Source organism: Lepidochelys kempii, chromosome 7, assembly GCF_965140265.1.
Source record: "Lepidochelys kempii isolate rLepKem1 chromosome 7, rLepKem1.hap2, whole genome shotgun sequence".
NCBI lineage: Eukaryota > Metazoa > Chordata > Testudines > Cheloniidae > Lepidochelys > Lepidochelys kempii.
Window position 1 is genome coordinate 117,613,826 of NC_133262.1, and position 27,732 is coordinate 117,641,557.

At 41.0% G+C, this 27,732-nt stretch overlaps 1 protein-coding gene across 15 annotated transcripts in view; it reads right to left on the bottom strand.

The window, feature by feature from the left end:
• ADD3 (adducin 3) overlaps positions 1-27,732 on the bottom strand; it is a 189,641-nt gene that overhangs the window by 105,661 nt on the left and 56,248 nt on the right. For all 15 annotated transcript variants that reach the window (XM_073354406.1, XM_073354410.1, XM_073354415.1 and 12 more), the window contains one exon: positions 11,925-11,970. The gene's annotated coding sequence lies outside the window, so the exon portion shown is untranslated. The remainder of the gene's footprint in view (positions 1-11,924; positions 11,971-27,732) is intronic.

Sequence of the window (27,732 nt, forward strand, 5' to 3'; positions counted from 1 at the left end):
ATCTCCTAGTCAGTTGTACTTGGCACTCATACACCTGAAGGGGAATGTATACGTGCACAATCACTCGAAGGAGAACTTAGGACTAGACTTGATTAAGCACTCAGTAGCCAGCAATTTATGTAGCTGCACCAGTGTTAACGCTGAAGTATAAACAAGGGCAAGCTGAGGTTTACACCAATTAAGCCAATCAGAGTTTACTTCAAATACAGTGCAACTGAGCTGATCAGCACAAACCCCTGCACATTCTTTTCTATACTGAGGGTCAGCATTGATGCAGCAGCAACAACAATTGCTGGCCACTAATTGTGGAAATGAGGCTATTCTGGAATGTGGACAAGGCATATGTGATCATACTCACATTTACTCAAGTGTTTCTGAAATACGTAATAGGTTAGTGTCTTTTTTCCTTAAAAAAAAAAAAAAGTTAATTCAGCCTTAAGATCATACGTTGCAACACCACCAGAACCTCCGTATCACCCCGTATCAACATGATTGATATATTATTCTACTGCAAAAAGTGAATAAATACACCACTGGAATACTGAAACAAAGCTAGAGAAAGTCTGTAAACCAGTGCTGCAGAAAACTAAGAACTGAGAGGCATCCAGCTGTAAGTGACTTAATCTACTGAACAATGCTTACAAAAATGACATCATTTTCGGCTCAGAGGCCAAGATATTTAACTAAAACAAATATTTAAGCTAATTCCACTTTTAGTAGTTAAACACAAACTTTTCTCCACACACAGCTATTGGTCAGTAGTAAAAACATAAATCCTCATTTTATGAAAATTGCATAACTGTTACTGATAAACCTGTTTTGACAAAAGGAAACACAAAAAGCTGTATGTTTGTAAAACTGCCTTTCTAAATATCAACATTTGCTAAGGAGGTCATTGCTAGTAGCTGCATGTCAATGGGTATGGAGGAAAAAAGCTAAAGAATACAGACTAACTGCCTGTTTAACAGAAAGCTTTAAGGCTTATGACTAGAACTTGGAAAAAAGTAATTTTTTAAACAATTATTTTTCATTCACCACATTCTGTCAATTATAAGACTGAATAAGCCAGACTGGGTTATAGGTTGAAAAAACAATCCCCAGTCCAATATCATAGCACTGTGCAATTGCATATTAAGTTGCAGTTTCTTTTCTACTGATACAGATTTGTTTTGTAAGTACTGTAATCAAACATAAAATAATTGCTTCTCAGACAGTAAAACCACTAAGCAATTTTTAAATCAAAATGTAGTGTGGTAATAATACACGTGGGTCCATTTTTCACCCAATTTAGATAATTATCATAATGTTAGCTAAACATAATACACATTTAAAATTTAAATATTTTCTCCAAAGGGCAAAATTAAGCAATCAGCCATGTTAACAAGTTAACGTGCTCCAGCCTAGAGCTCTGAATCAGCATTTTCTACACACATTGCAGTGTTATTTAGAAATGGTTGGAAACTTAATATTCAGGATGTAAACAAGGAACTGCTGCAACTAAGGTATCCTTTATATTTGCTTCTTGAGAGTTTCTCTTCATGATTTAAGAATTAAATGAATAAGAGAACACACATTTGTGTTACTAACCTTGAACAATCCACTAGTATTTACCTGAAAAAAGCCTCAATAATTTTCTGTTTGGTGAAAATCCAGAACTTTTCCCCACTATAACAAGCACAGCTCAAGCCTGCATAATTCGATCTTGAAACAGCCTAGTTTTTCTCACCCCCAGGTCAATGAGAAGCTTTACATTGTCATCCTCCTCCTTTTGCCTAGCATGAAACTGCTTTATCTCATAGACCAGGAATCTGACCGTGAACGTGATATGGAAGTTTATCTGCTGCCAGAAAACTGCTCCATGATAGGGTTTTGGAAAGAGGAGGGGGAAAAACACTCTTCAACACTCTCCAGATGCTAGAAAGAAGAGTAATATCAGTGTTTGATTAATTTAAAACAATGAGACATGCCTCCAAAAGGTAAGGGAGAAAAGTCAGAACACCCTTACAGTTTAGTGAAACAGCACTTACAGTCAAGTTCATCATCTATAATTATAAACCTTACAACCACAAAGAGAACATACTGGAAAAGAATGGAGATGTATAAATAAGACAAGTTCCTTGCCTGAAAGGCTGCCTGCCTTTGGAGAAGCCCTCCCTTACTTCCAAGAATCTAAAGGAAGGCACCCAATTCTTCTATCCCTCTTCTGGTTCAGCAAAAAAAAAAAAAAACCCCAAAAACCAAGGAGTACTTGTGGCAACTTAGAGACTAATAAATTTATTTGGGCATAAGCTTTCGTGGGCTAAAACCCACTTCATCGGATAAATGCAGTGGAAAATACAGTAGGAAGAGACATACACACACAACAAGAACATGACAAAATGGGTGTTGCCATACCAACTGTAATGAGACTAAATCAGTTAAAGTGGGCTATTATCACCAGGAGAAAAAAAAACCTTTTGTAGGGATAATCAGGATGGCCCATTTCAAACAGTTGACAAGAAGGTGTGAACAACAGTGGGGGGGGGGGGGGAATTAGCATGGGGAAATAGTCTGTATTCTCAAAAAGAAAAGGAGTACTTGTGGCACCTTAGAGACTAACCAATTTATCTGAGCATAAGCTTTCGTGAGCTACAGCTCACTTCATCGAATGCATACTGTGGAAACATTATGCATCTGATGAAGTGAGCTGTAGCTCACGAAAGCTTATGCTCAGATAAATTGGTTAGTCTCTAAGGTGCCACAAGTACTCCTTTTAGTTTTTACTTTGTGTAATGATCTGTCCACTCCCAGTCTTTAGTCAAGCCTAACTTAATGGTGTTCAGATTGCAAATTAATTCCAATTCTGCAGTTTCGCATTGGAGTCTGTTTCTGAAGGTTTTTTTGCTGGAGAATTGCGACTTGTAGGTCTGAAATTGAGTGGCCAAAGAGATTGAAGTGTTCTCCGACTGGTTTTTGAATGTTATAATTCTTGATGTCTAATTTGTGTCCATTTATTCTTTTGCGTAGAGATTGTCCGGTTTGGCCAATGTACATGGCAGAGGGACATTGTTGGCACATGATGGCATATATCACATTGGTAGATGTGCAGGTGAACGAGCCTCTTATGGTGTGGCTGATGTGATTAGGTCCTATGACTGTGTCCCTTGAATAGATATGTGGATAGAGTTGGCAACAGGCTTTGTTGCAAGGATAGGTTCCTGGATTAGTGTTTTTGTTGTGTGGTGTGTGGTTGCTGGTGAGTATTTGCTTCACGTTGTGGGGCTGTCTATAAGTGAGGACTGGCCTGTCTCCCAAGATCTGTGAGAGTGACGGATCGTCCTTCAGGATAGGTTGTAGATCCTTGATGATGCGCTGGAGAGGTTTTAGTTGGGGGCTTAAGGTGATGGCTAGTGGCATTTTGTTACTTTCTTTGTTAGGCCTGTCCTGGAGTCGGTGACTTCTCGGTATTCTTCTGGCTCTATCAATCTGTTTCTTCACTTCAGTAGGTGGGTATTGTAGTTTTAAAAAAGCTTGATCGAGATCTTGCGGGTGTCTGTCTCTGTCTGAGGGATTGGAGCAAATGCAGTTGCATCTTAGAGCTTGGCTGTAGACAATGGATCGTGTGATGTGGTCTGGATGAAAACAGGAGGCACGTAGGTAAGTATAGCAGTCAGTAGGTTTCCGGTATAGGGTGGTGGTTATGTGGCCGTCTCTTATTAGCACTGTAGTGTCCAGGAAGTGGATCTCTTGTGTGGACTGGTCCAGGCTGAGGTTGATGGTGGGATGGAAATTGTTGAAATCATGGTGGAATTCCTTCTTTACCATGGGTCCAGATGATGAAGATGTCATCCATGTAGTATAAGTAGAGTAGGGGCGCGTTAGGGGATAAGGGCTGAGGAAGCATTGTTTTAAGTCAGCCATAAAAATGTTGGCATACTGAGGGGCCATGCGGGTACCCATAGCAGTGCAGTAAGTCCCAACTGAAGCAGCTCATAAAAGATTCCAGGACAACACATTCGGACCATTTCATCTTAGCAACCTCCTCCTCCTCCCCCATTCTTGCTCTCACTGGGGATACATCTTGTTTTTGAACAGAGGCTTTGGCTATGAGGAACAAGTGGACACTGGTCATATTAAAAATGGAACACCCTATTGAGTTCTCAAACCTAGACCTGTTGTTCCCTGAACCTTTCCGTCTGACACTCCTTGAAGGAAGGACATTTGCTAGAGGAGTCCCACTCCCTCTTGTAGTAGGAGTTTGGAATCAGGGTGGGAGTCAAACTGGTGGGTTCTTTAAAAAGTGACCTAAAGTGGCTCCTTCAATTGGTAATAAAAACATTAACGAGTGTCTCCTCTGAAGCTTTTCTGATGTGTTGTCTAATTAAAGGCTTCCTCCTTTCTACATAAAATTGAAGTATGGAGGGTGCAAAAATATACATTTTCCAATTTTTCACATTCCTAAAGGAGTAAAATCAGTTTACACATTAGTCAGTGTTGTATTTTTAAAAAGGGGGCATTTCTTATTTATTGCACATAACGGAGAAATGTTGAAATGCATTTTTAACCTGTTAAATGGGACCAATGCCTATACTGCTTTTGTTTCAACGGTGTATATGAATGTCTTATTTTTGCACAATATACACCCCAAATTATATTTCATTTGTGTCTTCAACCCAATATTTAACTACTGTTTACACTTACATCTGGGCAGAGCTCCAATCCTTTGACATAGTCTGTTATAGTAAATAATATAGTTCAACACATTAGCACAATCAGCACAGAAAACTGGGTGGGTGGAACAGAGATATAAAATCATTTCCATGCACACCACAGGATATGGCTGTGATCATTCTAGCAAATATGGGCTAAGTTACAGAATAATTTCTTCAGCTGAACAGGAAACTAATTTAATAAGTGAAAATACTGGTCTCTCCTTTTCCATAGAAGATCTCACCACAAAAACAGTTTGTCCTTACAGCATTGTAACAATTCCATCTTTTCAAACTACAATGAAGAAATTGTATGAACACAGGGTGTAACTATGGTGAGAAAAGAATTATTATCTGTAATGGCATTTCAGAGGTAACAACCCAGAAATGGATGATTTATACTCTATCCTCTTGACCAAAAGGTAGCAGTACAAAAAAGGGTTTTGTCTTTCTCTGAATCCATCTTCCTGCTCACCACCTATGTTCTTAAGATGAGTCTTATTACATCAACATATTTTTAAAATTCCTCCTTTTGTTTAAAGGGCCAATTCACTCATTATCAGACTTAGTCACACAAAGTGTCCCATACTGCCAGTTTTACTGGTGGAAAAGAATCCCAATTAACCAGAGTGGACAAAATGGGAGATTTCTGCAACATTACCTAGATCTGCAAACTCTCTTGCTCTATCTACATTAAAGAACAATTGTATCAATTTTTTTTTAAAGTCTGTGCCTGTTTGCTTCAACAATCACATGACCTTCAAGAGGTCAATTGGAAATTGACGTGCCCATAAGGTTAGAGCTTTGGGACAGGGTATGCTGAAACGACTAGGGATTCTGGGGAAGTAGACACTAGTTACAGGGCCTACGCAGTCGAATCATGGAGTCTCAGCTTTCATAAGAGGGCGTCTGAAAGAAAATCTGCACCGAGACTGTGCATACTAACCCAAATCAAGAGGCAGTGCCTGGACTTTGTACAGCTGTAAAACACAGGGTCCAGTGTGTTGGGATCCAAACAGAGTGGTGTGGTATACATCCAAAAGGAGGAGCTCCGCTCAAGCTATGACAGCCATCTTTGCAAGGAGGGGTGTGTCCATTGTCTCAATGGTGATACCACCACATACTACTTTTCTGTTAAAAGAAAAGGAGTACTTGTGGCACCTTAGAGGCTAACAAATTTATTTCAGCATAAGCTTTCGTGAGCTACAGCTCACTTCATCAGATGCATTCAGTGGAAAATACAGTGGGGAGATTTATATACATAGAGAACATGAAACAATGGGTGTTACCATACACACTGTAAGGAGAGTGATCACTTAAGGTGAGCTATTACCAGCAGGAGAGCAGGGGGGACCCATTGTTTCATGTTCTCTATGTATATAAATCTCCCCACTGTATTTTCCACTGAATGCCTCCGATGAAGTGAGCTGTAGCTCATGAAAGCTTATGCTCAAATAAATTTGTTAGTCTCTAAGGTGCCACAAATACTCCTTTTCTTTTTGCAAATACAAACTAACACGGCTGCTACTCTGAAACCATATGATCTTCAAGGTGGAGAAAAATGCTAATGGCAGGGTACAACCAAAAAATCCGCAGAAACTCATGAGTACACCAATCTAGTAGCACATACAGAAAGTATTCAGCCTAGAGGAACTTTCTGGCATTGGTGAACTGTGAAAATACTTAGGCAATTGTTCTCGCCAACTCCATTTTCATCTTTTCCTTCACAAGAGATTCATGTAGCGATTTTAAATCTATAATTGGGAGCATCATTTATTAAGCTCCAAGGTGTGCTTGATTATATACAAGGTACATTATGAGAGACTCACCACTCTAAAAGTTTATAATCTAATCAAAGTAACCACTGTGACCATAACTGGGATAATAAACTAGAGTAGACTCTTGAGATTTTTGGACAAAGGGCTCACTGACATTGCTTCAAAGGTAGTTTAAGGCTGTTGAATTCTCCTTTCTATGGACTGTAGAAAAAAAATCAGGAAAGAAAGTGTAGGAAAGATAGATTGCAGTTTGTGGAATGTAAATAGTAAGACATTGAATTCTGTTGAATTGGGTTGAGAAACTATGGACAATACTCAGTTTAGTCCCAATTCTTGCCAATTCCTTCTGAAATCAGGTAATACATCTGGACAACACAGGCCCACATGATCTTCCATGTTATCACTTTGCTATGCAATTTGCCCACTGCCTGTTCCAAACAGAACAGAACAAAACAAAAGGCTGACTCAATCTGCTCTCCCACCACATTTGAAATTAGAGGAGATATTCTGGACTGGGTTTATTGAATGAATTGGAGAAAACCCCTTGCCTTTTTTGGGGGGTGCACATTGCCAATTTTGCCTCCCAAATGAACTCTGCTCTTACATTTTATGATACAGGACCATCTGGTCCATGCCTTCAGAGACCCTCAGTGGGTTTAGATTCCAGACTTGCTTTTATTAAGTCTCCTCAGATACTGAAACATCATTTACTTCTTGTGAGATGCTAAATGAATATCGTGAAAAGTCTATGAGCCAGTAGCATTAAAGAAAATAAATATTAGAAAAAAAAGTTAAAGATCAAAATGAGATGGCACAAATATGCCTATAGTTGTTAGGCTCCCTAACCTATCCTACCAGAATAAAGAAAAAAAAATACTATGTTCACTTTTCATGCTCAGGCTATCAGAGACCTTGTCTATCCTTTATCACTGCAGCATGTCAAAGATTCCCCCTGCTATCAAGTGACCTGCCTATATCTACCTTTGGCTATCCCAATCAATAAGATATTCCCTACCCTTTCTCCTCTAATGTCAAGTTTAAACACCTTGTATGAACCTACTAGCTGTGGAGTTGCAGATAGTATTCTCTTTGGTAATACTGATGTTTGCCTGTCTAATTTATTTTAGAAAGTAGGTAGATCTCTACCCTATCCCATTACAATCCTTGCAGAACAGTTCTCATTTCATTTACCATTGTATGGAACACAATTTCCCTACATTAATAAGTAGGGTGCCTATCTCCTGTAAGTTTTAAGAGCTCTTTTCAAACTTGCTTGAATATCAAATATTATAGCCTATATTTGCTTATATTGTAACGGTCACCTCTCCTCCCAGAAGGTTACCATTAGTTTTTCCCCTTGAATTGTTATAAAATATTCTTATCCGCTTTTCATTTATAGCCCCAAAGATTCAGTAACCATTTATTTATATTTTCAATTTATCAGCAATTCTAAGCAATGTAAAGTATCTAGTGTCTCTCACAGGCATTTCACAATGGAGCTTTGAGAAATTTCCCAAAGGAACAGCCTCTACACTATAGAAAAGAGAAACTGACTTAAATTTTCTGACCACGTCCATGAACGAGGGAGAAGGCCACAGTGAACTCCTTCACTTGATTACGGATACTATCTCTGCAGCAGACAGAAAAGAATAACTAATATTGAGCTATATTATGCAAAAAAAGAATTGATTAATCACACAGGAGAGAGTGTTCAAACTTTTCAGCTGGAGAGTGTTTTTTTAAATGGCTGGAAAGGGGAAAAGCTTGTCGTTTGGAGCCAGCCACATGTTACTTATCAATGCTTCAATTGCAGGGTAAGTAGGAAAGGCCATGTCTGGTCTTCCTCTGCAATATGGGAAATCTCTTTAGAAGTCTTTTTGAGGGACTAGCATGAGAGATAGAAGTGTCAGGAAAAGAATTTGACAGGGTTTTGCACAGTTAGGGAGGTCTCCTGGGACAAAAAGCCTCTTGAGAAATCTCTTTCCTCCATATTAGGCAAGGAGACAGAAACCTCTCCTCCAGCAATGGAAAATTCAAATGAAGGAATTGAGGTTCACTTGCATCTTTCTTTTCAGTGATGTAATAATTCCTTTATATTATCTCCTGCCAGCTTCTTATCTTACCGGGAGGCTGTGAGAGGTAATTTCCAGAGTGAATTGAAAGGAGTGAGTGCTGGGAATCAGAGGCCCTTAAGTTTTAAGGGGGAAAAGGACTTGCATTTCAGACAACCTCAGGCATCTCAGAAGGTCTGAATTTATCAAGAAAGGTGGAAAAGACAACAGGAATTACTTCAAAACAGAGTCAACTGGATATACTTCTATTGCTTCCAGAAGTGGGAAGGCATATTATTGATAGTGGGCTTGACATTTTCCCCACCTCTGGGGAAGATTTTCTCCTCTGACTTCTTAAGTCTACACAAGTGGCTTACAAGGGAGGCTTGGTATAACCTCGAGCCTCGGTGAAGACACCCACCAAGAGATCAGGAGTTCGGGCATAGTCAATATATATATAAGCCCCATAAGACTGACTGCCTTTTCTTGTGGATTTCCTGTATGTTGGAGAAACTTTCCAGAGAGAAACACCTTTTGATGAGGGGGAAAAAAAATCAAAAGGCAGGAACAAAATATTAATACTGCTACTCTCCACACTGTAGCAAGAACTGAAATCTAAGAGGTAGAAAGCAGATAAATGGGGAAATTAGGCAGATGTCAAATTCTGTTTTAGCAATGGTATAGAATCTTGTTAATTAAGGAGACTCTAAACTCAAGATTACTAAATAATGAAGAGAAATAGAGGGATTTGGAGTTCCCTACCACCTCCCCCTGCCCCTCCAACATATGAAAAAAACTTTGGTTTGATGTCACTTTAGCAGGCAAGAAACAACTATATTCAACTCACTTCAGATATACCAGTTGTACTGGAGTTGAAGGCTGGTCACCAAAGTAAATCCCATGGAAACCAATTACTCATGCTAGACAAAATTATTTATATGTAAATATGGTTCTTTTACATACATGAAGTTGCTGTTGTACGATTTGCATCAACAATCTGTATAGCTGAAATCTAGATAATCAACCAAAACTATTACATACAGCGTGAAGCTCAACAATCATGCCTTTCTTATCATTACTAAGTCACAATTTCAGGTATTCCTGGTGAAGCAGTTTTTGGGGGTTGCTTTTTTTTGTTTTTTTTTTTTAAAAGAGTTTTCATCACTATTTGATTTCATTAAAAAGTACCAATAGACATCCAAGAACATTTTTTAATAATTAAAATTATGAGTTTTTACAAACTTTCCATGAACTGGCACGGTACTCCTGTAGGTGACAAAGCTTAGGGAAGACAGGTAAGTCATTGCATACAGATTTGCATTCTATGAACAGAAGCATGTGATAACCTGCCCAGAGGAGCTCACATTCTAAATTAAACATAACACAGCAAATGATGGCAAGAAAGAGTTGGGGATGGGGAGGACAAATCACAGGAAATTAAAATGCTGTTTGGTCACATGAGTCTCTTTTGGTTTAAGAAAGGTGAATAAAATCAGGCCCAAGAGCACTGGGGCTGAGGTTAGCAAAAGAATGGCAACTAAAAACAGAGTTTGGTAAAGTAGGTGGAATTTTGAGAACGAAGACATGTGGCACACCAAAAACGGGCTGTTCAAGGCACAAGTGACTGAGTAACAAAGCAAGAGTAGCAGGCCAAGAGTACGGCTGTAGCCAGGCCCTATGGCAAGATACATTCTAAAGTAGCTGGTTTACCAGCACAGTGGGCATCAGGACAGAAGACAGATAATGAAGTGTTTTGGCTTATTTCATCTAAGGCAGTGGTCTCCAAGCTTTTTATACCCAAGATCACTTTCTGAATCTAAGGGCAGCTCAGGATCTACCCCGCCCCTTCCCCAAAGCTCCCCCCACCCACAATCTCTCAGTCACTTGCTCTCCCTCACCCTCACTCATTTTCACTGGGCTGGGGCAGGGGGTTGGGGTTCAGGAAAGGGTTCGTAGTATGGGAGGTGGCTCTGGGTTGAGCCTGGGGAAGGGGGTTGGGATGCAAAAGGGAGTGAGGGGTGCAAGCTCTAGGAGAGAGTTTGGGTGCAGGAGGGGGTTCCCAGCTGGGGCAGAGTGTTGGGGTGCAGGAGGGGGTACAGGGTGCTGGCTCTGGAAGTGGGTTCAGGGCTGGGGGTTGGGGTATAGGAGGGGGTATGGGGTGCTGGCTCTGGGAGGGGGTTCAGGGCGGGGTTCAGGAGGGAGTATTGGGTGCCCGCCGAACAGCATTTACCTCTGGAGGCTCCGCGTCAGCAGTGGGCACAGCAAGGCTAAGACAGCCTCCATGCCTAACCCAGCCCCACACAGCTCCTGGAAGGGGCCAACGTGCCCCAGCAGCCCCTGGGGGGTGGGGAGGTACGTGGCTCCACATGCTGCCCCTCTCTGCAAGCACCGTCCCCGGAGCTCTCCCAGCCAATGAGCGCTGCAGGGGCAGTACTTGAAGGCAGGAACAGTGTGCGGAGGGAGACCCCTGCCCCTCCCCCCCACAAGAGCCGCAGGGCTGTGCGGGCTGCTTTGGGGAGCGCCATGGGGCCGGGGTAGGCAGGGAGTCTGCCTTAACTGCAGTCACACTGCGATAGACAGGGAGGACCGACCAAGCGATCGAGATTTATCGGTTGGTGACCACTGATCTAGGGCATCTAAAATTAGAAGCACCTTCAGTGGAAACAAGGTTTTAGGGAAAGGAAGAAATACACTGCTAGAGTATTTGCTGCCTCCCAGCCTGAAGATGAAAACCCATGACATGCCATCTCCCTAGATGTACACACAGGACAACTTTCCAAGAGGCAGCAAATAATCAGGGTGTGAGGGGAGGAAGGTATGAATGACAACAGCCACCTTGTATCTAAAACACAGGCAACTGCTCAGGTTCTGCTGCCTAAAGACTCTCTTTGAAAAGAACGTAAAATGAATAGCAGAATTTAACACATTGTAAAGCTGACTACAGAAATTATTTCAATTTAGCAAAGTGACACACCATGGTCAAAACACTTGCTAAGTGTTCTTTGGCACTTAAGCTCTGTGACTTATGTTACCCATTTATAAAAACAGGATAATACTTTCCTATTAAGTGTGGTGTCATGAAGTTTAATTATGGTTTATAAAGCACTGAGATCCTCAAATATAAAAAGTTGCCATAAGAGTATTATATGGTATGTTCAGCTCTAGACCATCCCCAGACAATGCAAGATTGCTTCCTACTATAGTATATTATATAACAAGAGAATATATGAGTGAGTTCGATAGGCAGAGGCGTAAAATGTATCACATTGTCACTTCAAAGCAATTTTAATAATTTTTCAGGTGTTTAAAATAAATCTCCATCATTCTTAGCCAATACTGTCAAGATCATCATTATATTAAACTGCCTCCAAGAACACATTGTTATAGAATTTAAAATATTTAATTACCTTGGATGTTTTTCACAATTCTCCTTGCTCTATTAATGTAGTTAACCTGTAAAGTGAAACAAAAAGATCATTGTCTCCTGAGAGGGTTTCTATATTGTTGGAATTGTGTTGTGTTACCTTTCAGCATACTGTATACCTACTTCTAAACATGTATTAATCAAAAGGTTTCTTGAACTCTTCAAAATATTTACATAAAAACTCACTATGAAATTTGCGAAGATGTATGTAGATTTAAAAGAATGAATGAACAATACGTTATACATAGAACTCTGCACGGATACAAAATCCGTATCCGCGCCGCGATCCGCAATCATGGTCCGTGGATATCCGCATCCGCAGATGCTGTATAATTAGAGCCTTGCAAATCCGCGGATATCTGCATCAGTCATGGAAAAGGGGAACCCTTAAAATTGGAGAATGTTGATAAATATCCTGTCAGAAATGTGTTAGTACATGAATCCTGCCATTTTGCCAAATTCTCACAATTCTGAATCCAAAATTCAATAAAAATATTAGATACTTAAAAGTGTCACCACCATTTTAAGTATGATCCATACTCTTCTTTCAGCACAACAAAAAACTTAAACTTGTGAAGTAGCCCTGCTGCCTCTGAGATGTAGTTGAGCGAGCAACCACAATTTGGGTGGGGAGCAAGAGAAAGAGGAACATTTCTCTTTGAAGTTTGGCCACGTTGTAAGTACTGTACTAGAGTTCAAAGTTCATAGAGAAACTTCTGCCTCTTTTCAACCCTGTCCTTCAAGGCAGCCAGGATGCTATTAAGTTCCCCTTTGCTTCCAATTAACCTTTTTATGTGAAAGTGAAATGCCTAAATAAAATGTATGAAAAGAAGAGCACAAGAAAAAAATCCTCGTGTTTCTATCATCTTTGTTCTCTCTGGCATGAACTATTTTCTGCAGCAAAAATCTCTTCCCCTGTATGCAACTCACAGGGGGCAAAAAAAAACAGAGTATTTCTACCATTTTCCCAACAAATCAAAACCATTCTTCACATTCTGAAGTCACGCCATATATAACAGATTACAGTGCAGGGGTGGGGGTGTGAGGGACAAAAACAAACCGAAAACCCCACAAGACAGCAAGAGCACATCTATAGGATTCAAACTTAGCAATAAAGTCATAGATTCATAATATGAATATAAGGGTTTACCATTATGAAACCAGTACGCTCTGTTTGTACAAAGCAATCCAGACATATACATTTCTCATTAACCATGGTATTTTTATTCATAAGGCTGTGACAGCCTATTCTAGCCATCACCAGTTTTTCCTTCTTACTGTTTCACAAATTGGCCAGAGTACTCCCAAAATTTTTTTTGATCTCTACAATGGTACGCTACACATTTCTTGCATCACTGTTTTTGGCTGTATTAGACAGCCCTAACCCCACCATTACTACCTCTTGGTCAGTCCAATGTTCCCTAATAATTTTAGTTGTATTAAGAGTTGGCCTTCGAGGAAAGCAAAATTTAAGAATATAAAATAAACCATGTATACAGAGTCAGGTAAGGCTTACTATTAACACGTTATTCCAAAAGCATAACATTATTTATTTTTTTTAAAAAGACGTGATTAAATAATTATGAAATTCAATTATTCCATATGTAATCAAGTAATGTGTTTTCCCCAATTATTCAGCTGGATAAAACCAATTCCTCACTCTCAGTCACATGCATACTTAATGACATAGCAAGATTCTGAATAAATAAATGTGAAGGTTTTTCGGTAACATATTTATATATTGGGACCGATGGTATATCTCATAGCAATAGTCATTTTAAAACTTCATCTGTTCTCTTTCTACTTGTGAGACTGACAAGTGAGAAATTTAATGCTAAAAAGAGCAGTCTATATTATAGGAAATTGTATGAAAACTATCAGGTCGCCATCTATCCTAGCAGTGAGTATAATTCTTTCTCTAACCACTTCACATTGCTGAAGACATAACAAAGTGCTACTTCAGTGGTAGTTACTCACCTGCTTCTAAATTCAGACCTCATTTACAGTGGGGGGACTTCAGCAATTGTTGGCCAGCCATTTGTGTGGCTGCATCAGGGCAAACCCACAGAACAGACAGGCAAAGCCACTATAAGATGCAGTTTCTATTGATACAGCTTACTGTGGTTTCTATGGTTGTTCAATAAATATCTGTTTTGTATTTGGAATGAGGCAGGATGATGTATTCCTCTCATGCCAGGATAATGAAGTACTCTCGCTAGTCCATTAGTAACTGAGGATATAAAATACCTACTAGTGATAAACTTTTAAAAACATTTTTAAAATCAGGCCTGGATAACTTGTACCCAAGAGTCCTAAAAGAGTTTGAAGAGGAGATCTCTGGCCTATTGATGTTAAATTTTATTAAGTTTTAGAATACTAAGGAAATTCTAGAAGACTCCTAATGTGGCAGTCTTCATAAAAGGGCAAGCAGCATGATCTAAGTAACTATAGGTCAGTTAGCTCAGCATCAATCACGGACAAAATAATAGGAAAACTGATATGTTATTCAACTGATAAAGAATATAATTAATGCCAGTCAATGTGGTTTTACAGCAAATAGATCTTGTCAAATACGCCTGATTTCATTCTTTGATGCGATTATAAATTTGGTGGAAAAAAGGTAACTGAGTAGATGTAGCAGACTTAAAACTTTGGTAAGGCATTTGATTTAGGACCACACAACATTCATATTTAAAAATTAGTATTATACTAGATCATAAGGCACATGTTAAAACGAATAAGAACTGGCTAACTGTCAGATCTCAAAAAGTAGTAAATCAGTAGGGAACCATCAGCTAATGTGGGTGTTTCTATTGGGATTCCACAGAGATCGGTACTAGGCTCAGTGCTATTCAACATTTTAATCAACGATCTGGAAGTAAATATAAAAATCACTGCTGGTAAACTTTGCACGTGACACAAGATTGACATAATTGTAAATAATTATGAAGACAGGACAGTCACCTAGAAATCAGGTGCACTTGGTATGTGTGGTCAATTCCAACAAAATGCGTTTTAATACAGTCAAATGAAAAATTACACATCAAACTAAGAATGCAGACCCTACCTACAGAATGGGGAGATTGTATCTTGGAGAACAGTGACTCTGAAAAGCATTTAAGGATCACAGCAGATAAGCAACTGAATATGAGCTCCCAGTGCAATATTGTGGCAAAAAAGGCTAATATGATCCTTGGATGCATAAACAAGGGACTAGGAGTACAGCAATTTGGAAAAGGATTTTGAAAAACTGGAGAGGGTGCAGGAAAGAGCCACAAAAAAGTTTCAAGGTCTGAAGAAATTGTGAGACGGCCTAAGTTTAAACAAATATCTTTAAATATTTTCATTTTCTCTTAAGAAAGCCACTGACTTTTGGCAGAATTATGATATTTTCTCCACATTCACTGGATCACCAGTGGACTTTAACACCTAAACTTGGATGCACATTTAGACGTCAGCTGATTTATGAAAGACACCATCCACATCAAAGTTGGGCAAGAAATGTCAGAGACTTTCATTCAAAACTCATACAGACAATTGTAATAGGAATGGATTTAAGAATTCATTATTGAAAATTAACACTGTGTGGAAATGAAAATCAGTCTGTAAATGAAATTTTTTATGAAGTACTTCACTCAGTGGCAAGAAAGGATTTGTTGGTCAAAGAGCCTGTTCCTCCTGATGAATAAATATTTATGCAACAGAGGTTGCTATTCTAGTGACCTCTCCCATAAAAGCTAGGCAAAGCAACACTGACTAGTTCTCTAGAGTTCCATGTAGTAACCATGATGAGTCATCATGATGCCAGATATTCAGGGGCACAAGGAAATATCTCAAAGAGAAACATTTGTGGGGAAGGGAGAAATCCTACAGCCACTGGTATTTAATGGCTGATCACTATAAAGAGAGATATTACCTCTGGTTTGATTCCTGACATTCGGTTACAAAATCAAAGATAAAACCAGTAGATATTACAGATTTCTGAGTTTCAAAGTAATAAGCTAAAAACTAATTTCTTCTTTTTTTACAAACAAAAACAAAGGATTGTGCAATTGAGAAGAACCCTTGAGGAAACAATTGGAAATTTTTACAACATGGTATTTCCTTATACCACTGACCACAGAAATGCAAACAACTGCACCAAGGAGAGATCTCTTCATTGGAAACAACTGACAACCATCCAACAAAGTTCCATCCTTTTCCACTCCTAGACCCTCAACATACAGAATGTCTGATAGAATAGGATATAGAAGTGTCGTACCATCAAGGCCGCAAGATTTTCTTAATCAAATCAGCAGCTGACACTTACAAACTCAGAAAAACACCCCATCACCAAACCCTGGGGTTTTTAAAAGGAGAAAAGTAGCTAGAACTTGCCTATGTTTAATTACTGAAGAAGTTAATCTAATAGTTTTGCAACATTTATTTTTGCATTACAGTTTCTCCTTGGTTTATCCCCAAGATGGGAAATTCTGTAATAGAATCACTGAATGAAAAATAGATTGCTACTGAAATAAGTATAAAAAATGGTACCCACCATTAGTAGTCTCACTTGCATTAATTTTTAAATATTACTTTTATTTATTTAGGCTCTCCTAAATTTTTTCAGTTTGCAGCAAATTTTGAGGACAATACACAACATTATAGAAGCTATCAGGAGGAAGTTAAAGATTTTGGCAACTTGGGAGGTGCAGATAGGGATTTTGGCCCCTCAAGAGGTAAATGAAATATATGATATAGGTGAGAAGATGTGTTTCTCCTTTCCCTCTAGCTTGTGGGGAAGGTGAGGGGTGTTTTTTGGGGGGTAGGGGTGCGAAAGAGGGTGGGACTTGAATTCCTGGTTTTTCATTTCAGCAGAACTTAACAGCAGCTAGCTGCTCCACCACTCTGACAGAACGTAAGAACATATGAACGGCCACACTGGGTCAGACCAAAGGTCCATCAAGCCCAATATCCTGTCCTCTGACAGTGGCCAATGGCAGGTGCGCCAGAGGTAATTAACAGAACAGGTATACAAGTGATCCATCCCCTGTCGTTCATGCCCAGCTTCTGGCAAACAGAGGCTAGGAACACCATTCCTGCTCATCCTGGCTAATAGCCACTGATGGACCTATCTTCCATGACTCTATCTAGCTCCCTTTTGAACCCCATTATGGTATTGGCCTTCACAACACCCTCTGGCAAAGAATTCTACAGGTTGACAGTGTGTTGCGTGAAAAAACACTTTGTGTTTGTTTTAAACCTGCTATCTATTAATTTCATTGGGTGGCCCCTTGTTCTTGTATTATGAGAAGGAGTAAATAACACTTCCTTATTTACTTTCTCTATACCACTCATGATTTTATAAACCTCTATCATATCCCCCCTTAGTCGCCTCTTTTCCAAGCTGAAAAGTCCCAGACTTATTAATCTCTCCTCATATGGAAGCCATTCTATACCCCTAATAATTTTTGTTGCCCTTTTCTGAACCTTTTCCAATTCCAATATATCTTTTTTGAGATGGGGCAACCATGCAGTGTTCAAGGTCTGGGCATGCCATGAATTTATATAGAGGCAAAATGATATTTTCTGTCCTATTATCTATCCCTTTCTTAATGATTCCCAGCATTCTGTTTGCTTTTTTGACTGTTGCCGCACATTGAACGGGTGATTTCAGAGAACTATCCACAACGAAACCAAGATCTCTTTCTTGAGTGGCAACAGCTAATTTAGGCCCCATCATTGTATATGTATAGTTGGGATTATGTTTTCTAATGTGCATTACTTTGGATTTATCAACATGAAATTTCATCTGCCATTTTGTTGCCCAGTCACCCACTTTTGTGAGATCCTTTTGCACCTCTTCGCAGTCTGCCTGGGACTTAACTATCTTGAGTAGTTTTGTGTCATCTGCAAATTTTGCCACCTCACTGTTTACCTCTTTTTCCAGATCATTTATGAATATGTTAAATAAGACTGGGACCAGTACAAATCCCTGGGGGACACCACTATTTACCTCTCTCCATTCTGAAAACTGACCATTTATTCCTACCTTTTGTTTCCTATCTTTTAGCCAGTTACCAAACCATGAGAGAACCTTCCCTCTAATTCCATGACTGCTTATTTTGCTTAAAAGCCTTTAGTGAGGGACCTTGTCAAAGGCTTTCTGAAAATCTAAATACACTATATCCACTGGATCTCCTTTGTCCGCATGCTTGTTGACCCTCTCAAAGAATTCTAGTAGATTGGTGAGGCATGATTTCCCTTTACAAAAACCATGTTGACTATTTCCCAACAAACTATGTTCATCTATGTGTCTGACAATTTTGTTCTTTACGATGGTTTCAACCAATTTGCCCAATTCTGAAGTGAGGCTTACTGGCCTGCAGTTGCCAGGCTCATCTCTGGAGCCCTTTTTAAAAATTGGCATCACATTAGCTATCCTCCAGTCATTTGGTACAGAAGCCGATTTAAATGACAGGTTACAGACTACATTTAGTAGTCCTGCAATTTCACATTTGAGTTCCTTCAGAATTCTTGGGTGAATACCAGCAGGTTCTGGGGATTTATTACCGTTTAGTTTATCAATTTGTTCCAAAACCTCCTCTAATGACACCTCAATTTGTGACAGTTCCTCAGATCTGTCACCCAAAAAGAATGGCTCAGGTTTGGGAACCTCCCTCACATCCTCAACGGTGAAGACTGACGCAAAGAATTCCTTTAGTTTCTCCACAATGGCCTTATCGTCCGACTGCTCCTTTAGCATCTCGATTGTCCAGTGGCCCCACTGGTTGTTTAGCAGACTTTCTGCTTCTGATGTATTTAAAAAAAATTGGAGTCTTTGGCTAGCTGTTCTTCAAATTCTTTTTTGGTCTTTCTAATTATATTTTTAGACTTCATTTGCCAGAGTTTATGCTTTCTATTTTCCTCTTTAGGATTTATATTCCACTTTTTAAAAGGATGCCTTTTTGCCTCTCACTGATTCTTTTACTTTGTTGTTTAACCACAGTGGCTCTTTTTTGGTTCTCTTACTATGTAAGCTGGAAAGGTATGTACATAGTATCATATGCCCCTCTATCATACAAATATCTCCAATGCATCCTACAATGGATAAGACCATTATCTTAATGTTTGACAGTGATTGACAGTAAGAGATAGTATTGTTGCTACCAAACTTTTCATTAGGTTTCAGAATTCAAAGAGCTACAGTCTCAGGCTATCTACAAACTCACCACATTAGCAAACACTACCTTCTGGGCACACAGAACACCACACATATGTATATAGTTTTTGAGGGCTGGGTGATAGCTGAATGTTTGTTCTTTGTTGGGGCGGGTGGACTTAACACTGGGCTAGCCTCCTGATTTGCCAGACCTGTACTCGGACACAAGGGATAAAAACGTTGTAGAGGAAAAGCAACTAAGCTGCCACCAGGGTACTGGGCAGTGTTCTTCACTGCAAGGCCTGCGAGCCAGTGGCGTCTCCCATGGACCCTAAGTGCAGCTCCCTGTCGATCGCACTCTCCAGCAGTGCAGTGGGGCTATAGCTAAGGCAGGCTCCCTGCCTACCCTGGCCCCATGCTGCTCCCAGAAGTGGCCAGCACACCCCCGTGGGGTAAGTGGGGAGCAGAGATCTCCACACACTGCTCCTGCCTGCAAGCACCGCCCCTGCAGCTCCCATTGGCCAGGAACGGGAAACTGTGGCCAATGTGAGTTGCGGGGGCAGTGCCTGCAGAGAAAGGCAGCGCGCAGAGCCACGTCCCCCCCCAGCAGCTGCAGGGGAGCATTGACCCCTTCCAGGAGCAATGTGGGGCCAGGGCTGCCTGAAGTAAGTGCTGCACCCTTCGATGATCAGGTTCTGAATAGCTCTTCTACCACCCAACCTGCAGCCTCCCAGAGCCAGCCCCCATACCCTCTCCAGCACCCCAAACCCCTGCCCCAGCCCTAAGCCCCCTCCCAGAGCCAGATCCCAATACACCCTCCTGCACTCCAAGCTATTATTTGCCAGAAAAGGAAGACAAAAAAAATACAACTTATTTTTAGGTAGAAATAGTATTTTAAAAAAGTGTTTTGGCTCCCAATCTAAGTTTAATTGATAGCCAAAGGAAATGTTAAAACCTCCTATATGAAATATTTATATTCCCCATTTGACAGTGTTCAGGGATAGGAAAGAATTCTTCCTGACTCTCCCCAAAAACCAAAGTGAAACTGCAGCTCAGCTGTTCTGTAAATGGACAAGCTTCCACAAGAGTTTAAATATGACAAGGGAGAAACTTATGCTCTGATGATGCCTTGGGAAGCCAAGGCTACCATTACAAATGAAAAGATGCATTGTATACTAATTTGCTGGATAACAAGAAAAGCATTCATTCCATATATGCAATAATTTTGAAATAGGACATGCAGTTTTCTAGAGGTTATTAAAAGGAAAATTGAACACTGAGAAATTTGTTTAAACTTCTGGATTTCTTGCTCTTTACCTTTGTCAAAAGAACATGTATTGTACTCTAAACAGCACTGACAAAGGATATTCATCCTATTTAAAAGTTTACTAATTTTTATCAACATGTAATATTCTGGTTTAAGATTCCAATTGTCAAACTTCAAAAGCTTTCTGCAGTGTAATATCAAAAGATCTAGGAGAAAAACACAACAGGTAGAGTTATGTTTCACACCAGAGGGTAGGGGCCTGATGGGATTCCTTCAGATATAGGCTTACATTGTGGTTTTTAAACTACTGTTAATTAAGGCGGTGTAGGAGGACACCATACCAGCACAATTGCAGGGCATTTTGTTAGCAGAGGAGAGGGGAAGGCAGAAAGTGTCTGTGGGTGCAGAGGGAGAAGTCACAAGCACAGATTGACGACATTGTACCCTGTAAAGGAGTACAGCATGCCAGAGCTGAGCATTTGATTCTCAGCCTTCTCAAGCAGAATGTCAGCTGTGTCATTAAAAAAAATGTTAAAAGAAGCAAAAAGCTCACACCTGGATCTCCAGAGTAACATGAGAACACATATCACTGTCCGATAGAGCCTCTGAAGATTACAATTTCCCTGGAGAAGCCTCCATGTTTTTTTCTGTCCACTTTTACCTTTCATTTTCTATTTACTGTTCCCTGATATTTTACTATTTTCCCAGGCACTTGACAACTTTGCTAGAGTTAGACAGGGAAATTAACTGAGGAAAGCAAAGAAGATCCCTGTTCTGCAGCCCTAGGAATTGAGGGACAGTAGTTTGTTCTGTGTTACACAGATAGCTGGTAAACTTTAGAAGGTTTGGAAGCCTTTTCATTAAAATATGGATCATCAAGACACACTAGTGCAGTGGTCCCTAAACTGTGGGACCACTAGGCGGGGACTGAGTAACATACGGGGAGGAGAGGGTGCCACATAGCTCTGCCCCCAGTCCCAGCTCCTCCCCCTTCCCCAGTTCTGCCCCCAGCTCCACTTTCGGTCCAATCTCCTCTGCTGAGCCAACCATGCAGTAACGGAGGAGAGGCATGGACCAATTCCATTACTAGTGGGGGGATGCGCAACAAGTGTCTGTCCTGCAGACCATAGGTCCCAGGCCAGTAATAAATGCAAGAGTCAAATATACACTTTAATAGAGTATAGCTATTAGACTATCTAATGACGAACAAACAATGTATCAGTATTTTCCTATTTAGTTAAGGTAACAAAGCATCACCTAATCAGCAAAAGCACTTTACAGGAATACTAAACCCACTGATTGTAACCAAATATGCCAAACCCGCAGCAAAAAAAAAAAAAAAAAAAAAAAAAAAGGAAGCAGAAGTTGGGCTTGTTTTTGGCTTAATTGGCTTGTGAGTTGCTTGTTGGCTAGTAGCTTGTTTGGCTTGTTGCTTTTTTTTTTTTTTTAAATCAGCTCCTGCAAGTAGGAGCAGGAGGGTGGGGGGAGGGGAAAAGAGAAGAGTCAGGGTGAACAGTGGACCCACCTCAGTCCCAGACTGCATGCAGCGGGGAAATCTAGTCAGAGTGTTGGGGTTCTTAGGGATTGGCTTGTTTTGGCCTTGTTTTGAAATGGGATTAGCTTGATTTTTGGTTTATTGTGAAAGTTGGGGTGGTAATTTACTGCATGAAAGTTGGCAACTGTGATTATAACCTATCTTCTTAACAGTCTTATGATGAATACCAATATCTTAGGAAAAGCATATACTAAAGCTTTTCAATCTCATTTTGTTGACAATGCCATACTGAGGATTATTCAGTTTTAGATTACACAAAATATGCAGGCTTTAAAGCAAGGCAGTATTTAGAATTCACCACATATTTCTGTAATGAGGGCTGGATAATGGAAAACTATGCAAAAATGACTTGCTGGTTTCATTTCAATTCATCCCCCACTATTTTCTCTACCGAGCCACCACACCAGGTTATAGTTTCTTGCCATTTTGAACATATACTTAAGCAAAATCTTGTAATTCTTACTCAGGCCAAGCTTCCACTGCAATCAATGGAAGTTTTTCCTAATTACAGACCACACAATTTTGCCCTTAGAGAGATAATTGCTTGATATTATAGAAGGATACTGAACAGTTTTTAAAACATGCTGGAGATTATTTTTTCTGTCCCAGTTTAAAAACGTGTTAAAACAGTTAAAAAATTTTGATCATAAACATTAACAGATCTCATTTTGAACAGAATACTTGAAGATTTATCTCAACAAACATTTACTAAAGCTGTCACATCTTAAGTGTTAGATTCAGTTCATTTTTTGACCAAAGTTGTTCAAATGCATACGATTTCACTGAAAAAGGTTCTATGGACTTAGAAAACAGTAATTTCTAGAGATACAAAGTACAATCATGAACTGAGGCAGAATCTTCTAACGTACACTGTGCTGGTCATACTAGCTGACACTGTTTTCTCGGACACAACTTAATCTTTCCTAATGGGCTACAGAATGAGAATAACGTTGTGGGACAAGTCTGAATTAAACATACAATAGAAAATGGAAACTAGGTAGTAGATGTGTTTTGATAAGATATCTTGAAGTAAAAGAATACAAAGCTTTCATCTTAAATTAGAAAAGGAGTACTTGTGGCACCTTAGAGACTAACCAATTTATTTGAGCATGAGCTTTCGTGAGCTACAGCTCACTTCATTGGATGCATACCGTGGAAACTGCAGCAGACTTTATATACACACAGAGATCATAAAACAATACCTCCTCCCACCCCACTGTCCTGCTGGTAATCCAACACTACAGAAAGAGGGATTCTAGATGGACTCCTCCTGAAGGTCGAAACAGCAGACTGGACTTCTACATAGAGTGCTTCCGCCGACGTGCACGGGCTGAAATTGTGGAAAAGCAGCATCACTTGCCCCATAACCTCAGCCATGCGGAACGCAATGCCATCCACAGCCTCAGAAACAACTCTGACATCATAATCAAAAAGGCTGACAAAGGAGGTGCTGTTGTCATCATGAATAGGTCGGAATATGAACAAGAGGCTGCTCGGCAGCTCTCCAACACGAGTTTCTACAAGCCATTACCCTATGATCCCACTGAGAGTTACCAAAAGCAACTACAGCATTTGCTCAAGAAACTTCCTGAAAAAGCACAAGATCAAATCCGCACAGACACACCCCTGGAACCCCGACCTGGGATATTCTATCTACTACCCAAGATCCATAAACCTGGAAATCCTGGGCGCCCCATCATCTCAGGCATTGGCACCCTGACAGCAGGATTGTCTGGCTATGTAGACTCCCTCCTCAGGCCCTACGCTACCAGCACTCCCAGCTACCTTCGAGACACCACTGACTTCCTGAGGAAACTTCAATCCATCGGTGATCTTCCTGATAACACCATCCTGGCTACTATGGATGTAGAAGCCCTCTACACCAACATTCCACACAAAGATGGACTACAAGCCGTCAAGAACACTATCCCCGATAATGTCACGGCTAACCTGGTGGCTGAACTTTGTGACTTTGTCCTTACCCATAACTATTTCACATTTGGGGACAATGTATACCTTCAGATCAGCGGCACTGCTATGGGTACCCGCATGGCCCCACAGTATGCCAACATTTTTATGGCTGATTTAGAACAACGCTTCCTCAGCTCTCGTCCCCTAAAGCCCCTACTCTACTTGCGCTATATTGATGACATCTTCATCATCTGGACCCATGGAAAAGAAGCCCTTGAGGAATTCCACCATGATTTCAACAATTTCCATCCCACCACCAACCTCAGCCTGGTCCAGTCCACACAAGAGATCCACTTCCTGGACACTACAGTGCTAATAAACAATGGCCACATAAACACCACCCTATACCGTAAACCTACTGACCGCTATTCCTACCTGCATGCCTCCAGCTTTCACCCTGACCACACCACACGATCCATCGTCTACAGCCAAGCTCTGCGATACAACCGCATTTGCTCCAACCCCTCAGACAGAGACAAACACCTACAAGATCTCTGTCAAGCTTTCTTACAACTACAATACCCACCTGCAGAAGTAAAGAAACAGATTGATAGAGCCAGAAGAGTTCCCAGAAGTTACCTACTACAGGACAGGCCTAACAAAGAAAATAACAGAACGCCACTAGCCGTCACCTTCAGCCCCCAACTAAAACCCCTCCAACGCATTATTAAGGATCTACAACCTATCCTAAAGGATGACCCAACACTCTCACAAGTCTTGGGAGACAGGCCAGTCCTTGCCTACAGACAGCCCCGCAACCTGAAGCAAATACTCACCAACAACCACATACCACACAACAGAACCACTAACCCAGGAACTTATCCTTGCAACAAAGCCCGTTGCCAATTGTGCCCACATATCTATTCAGGGGACACCATCACAGGGCCTAATAACATCAGCCACACTATCAGAGGCTCGTTCACCTGCACATCCACCAATGTGATCTATGCCATCATGTGCCAGCAATGCCCCTCTGCCATGTACATTGGTCAAACTGGACAGTCTCTACGTAAAAGAATAAATGGACACAAATCAGATGTCAAGAATTATAACATTCATAAACCAGTCGGAGAACACTTCAATCTCTCTGGTCACGCAATCACAGACATGAAGGTCGCTATCTTAAAACAAAAAAACTTCAAATCCAGACTCCAGCGAGAAACTGCTGAATTGGAATTCATTTGCAAATTGGATACTATTAATTTAGGCTTAAATAGAGACTGGGAGTGGCTAAGTCATTATGCAAGGTAGCCTGTTTCCTCTTGTTTTTTCCTACCCCCCCCCCCCCCCAGATGTTCTGGTTTAACTTGGATTTAAACCTGGAGAATGGTCAGTTTAGATGAGCTATTACCAGCAGGAGAGTGAGTTTGTGTGTGTATGGGGGTGGGGGGGATGTGAGAAAACCTTGATCTATGCAGGAAATAGCCCGACTTGATTATGTAAAGAGTTGTCACTTTGGATGGGCTAGCACCAGCAGGAGAGTGAATTTGTGTGGGGGGGTGGAGGGTGAGAAAACCTGGATTTGTGCTGGAAATGGCCCACCTGTTGATCACTTTAGATAAGCTATTACCAGCAGGACAGTGGGGTGGGAGGAGGTATTGTTTCATGATTTCTGTGTGTATATAAAGTCTGCTGCAGTTTCCACGGTAAACATCTGATGAAGTGAGCTGTAGCTCACGAAAGCTCATGCTCAAATAAATTGGTTAGTCTCTAAGGTGCCACAAGTACTCCTTTTCTTTTAGCTTATCTAAAGTGATCATCATTTCCATTTCCAGCACAAATCCAGGTTTTCTCACCCTCCACCCCCCCACACACAAACTCACTCTCCTGCTGGTAATCTTCAACACCTCAGCCTCAAACTACCATACAATCTCTCTTCTATCCTTTTCATTTCCCAATTCCATTCTCAACTTGAGACCACTTGGCAGCTTTTGAAGTGGTCAATGATTCTTGTAATCCTGTCCTGTTGGCTTTCATGACTTCATCCTCTTATTCCTTCAGTGTTTTATCTGGTAAGTCATAGCCCTAACTCCCTGTTTCAGCAGATGTCGCCAGCAGCTCTCTCCTTGGCTCCCCTCTTATCTCTTGGTACTTTTATCCACAAGTATGGCTTCAACTACCATCTTTAAGCCAATGATGCACAAGTCTACTTCCCTACTGATGAGCTGCCTCACTCATCTAATCCAGTACTTTGACCTCTCTCTGCCATCCTTAAAAAGGGATGTCCATAGTCATCTCAAACTCAACATGGCCAAAATTGAATTCTCAGTCTCCATTCCCCAATCCTCCTTTTCTCCATCTCTGTGGATAACACAACCATCTTCCCAAACACTCAGGCCTGTAACTCGGACACATTTGACTCAGCCCTCTCTAAACTCACAATACAGACGGTGTATAAATCTTTCCACTTCTTCCTACACAGCATAACTGAAATCTGACCTTTCGTCTCGACACACAGCTAAAACTCATACAGCCCTCATTTCACATCTTGAGTACAACCTCCTCCTTCCGAGCCTTTATTACTGCAACTTTGTTCCCCTCAAGTCCATTCAAAATGCTGCTGCCAAGATCTTGCTTTCCGTCTTGTCATCTTGACAACACCAATCACGTTGATGTTTTTTCTTGCTCCCCTTTCACCACTACATCAAACACAAGCTCCTTAAGGTTCTTCATAAATTAGCCTCACACCCCAGCTGATCTAATAGCTCATCTATCTGATCTAGTTGCAAAGTCGAAGCCTGCTTCACTCTGCCAACTGTGCCAGCATTTACAGAGCACTAGTCTGCTTCTCTCTTAGCCCTGGTCTACACTAGGACTTTAGGTTGAATTTAGCAGCGTTAAATTGATGTAAACCTGCACCCGTCCACACAATGAAGCCCTTTATTTCGACTTAAAGGGCTCTTAAAATCGATTTCCTTACTCCACCCCTGACAAGTGGATTAGCGCTTAAATCGACGTTGCCGGCTCGAATTTGGGGTACTGTGAACACAATTCGATGGTATTGGCCTCCGGGAGCTATCCCAGAGTGCTCCATTCTGACCGCTCTGGACAGCGCTCTCAACTCAGATGCACTGGCCAGGTAGACAGGAAAAGAACCGCGAACTTTTGAATCTCATTTCCTGTTTGGCCAGCGTGGCAAGCTGCAGGTGACCATGCAGAGCTCATCAGCACAGGTGACCATGATGGAGTCCCAGAATCGCAAAAGAGCTCCAGCATGGACCGAACGGGAGGTATGGGATCTGATCGCTGTTTGGGGAGAGGAATCCGTGCTATCAGAACTCCGTTCCAGTTTTCGAAATGCCAAAACCTTTGTCAAAATCTCCCAGGGCATGAAGGACAGAGGCCATAACAGGGACCCGAAGCAGTGCCGCGTGAAACTGAAGGAGCTGAGGCAAGCCTATCAGAAAACCAGAGAGGCGAATGGCCGCTCTGGGTCAGAGCCCCAAACATGCCGCTTCTATGATGAGCTGCATGCCATTTTAGGGGGTTCAGCCACCACTACCCCAGCCGTGTTGTTTGACTCCTTCAATGGAGATGGAGTTAATACGGAAGCAGGTTTTGGGGACGAAGAAGATGATGATGAGGAGGAGGTTGTAGATAGCTCACAGCAAGCAAGCGCAGAAACCGGTTTTCCCGACAGCCAGGAACTGTTTCTCACCCTAGACCTGGAGCCAGTACCCCCCGAACCCACCCAAGGCTGCCTCCTGGACCCAGCAGGCGGAGAAGGGACCTCTGGTGAGTGTACCTTTTAAAATACTATACATGGTTTAAAAGCAAGCATGTGAAAGGATTACTTTGCCCTGGCATTTGCGGTTCTTCTAGATGTAGTCCTAAAGCCTTTGCAAAAGGTTTCTGGG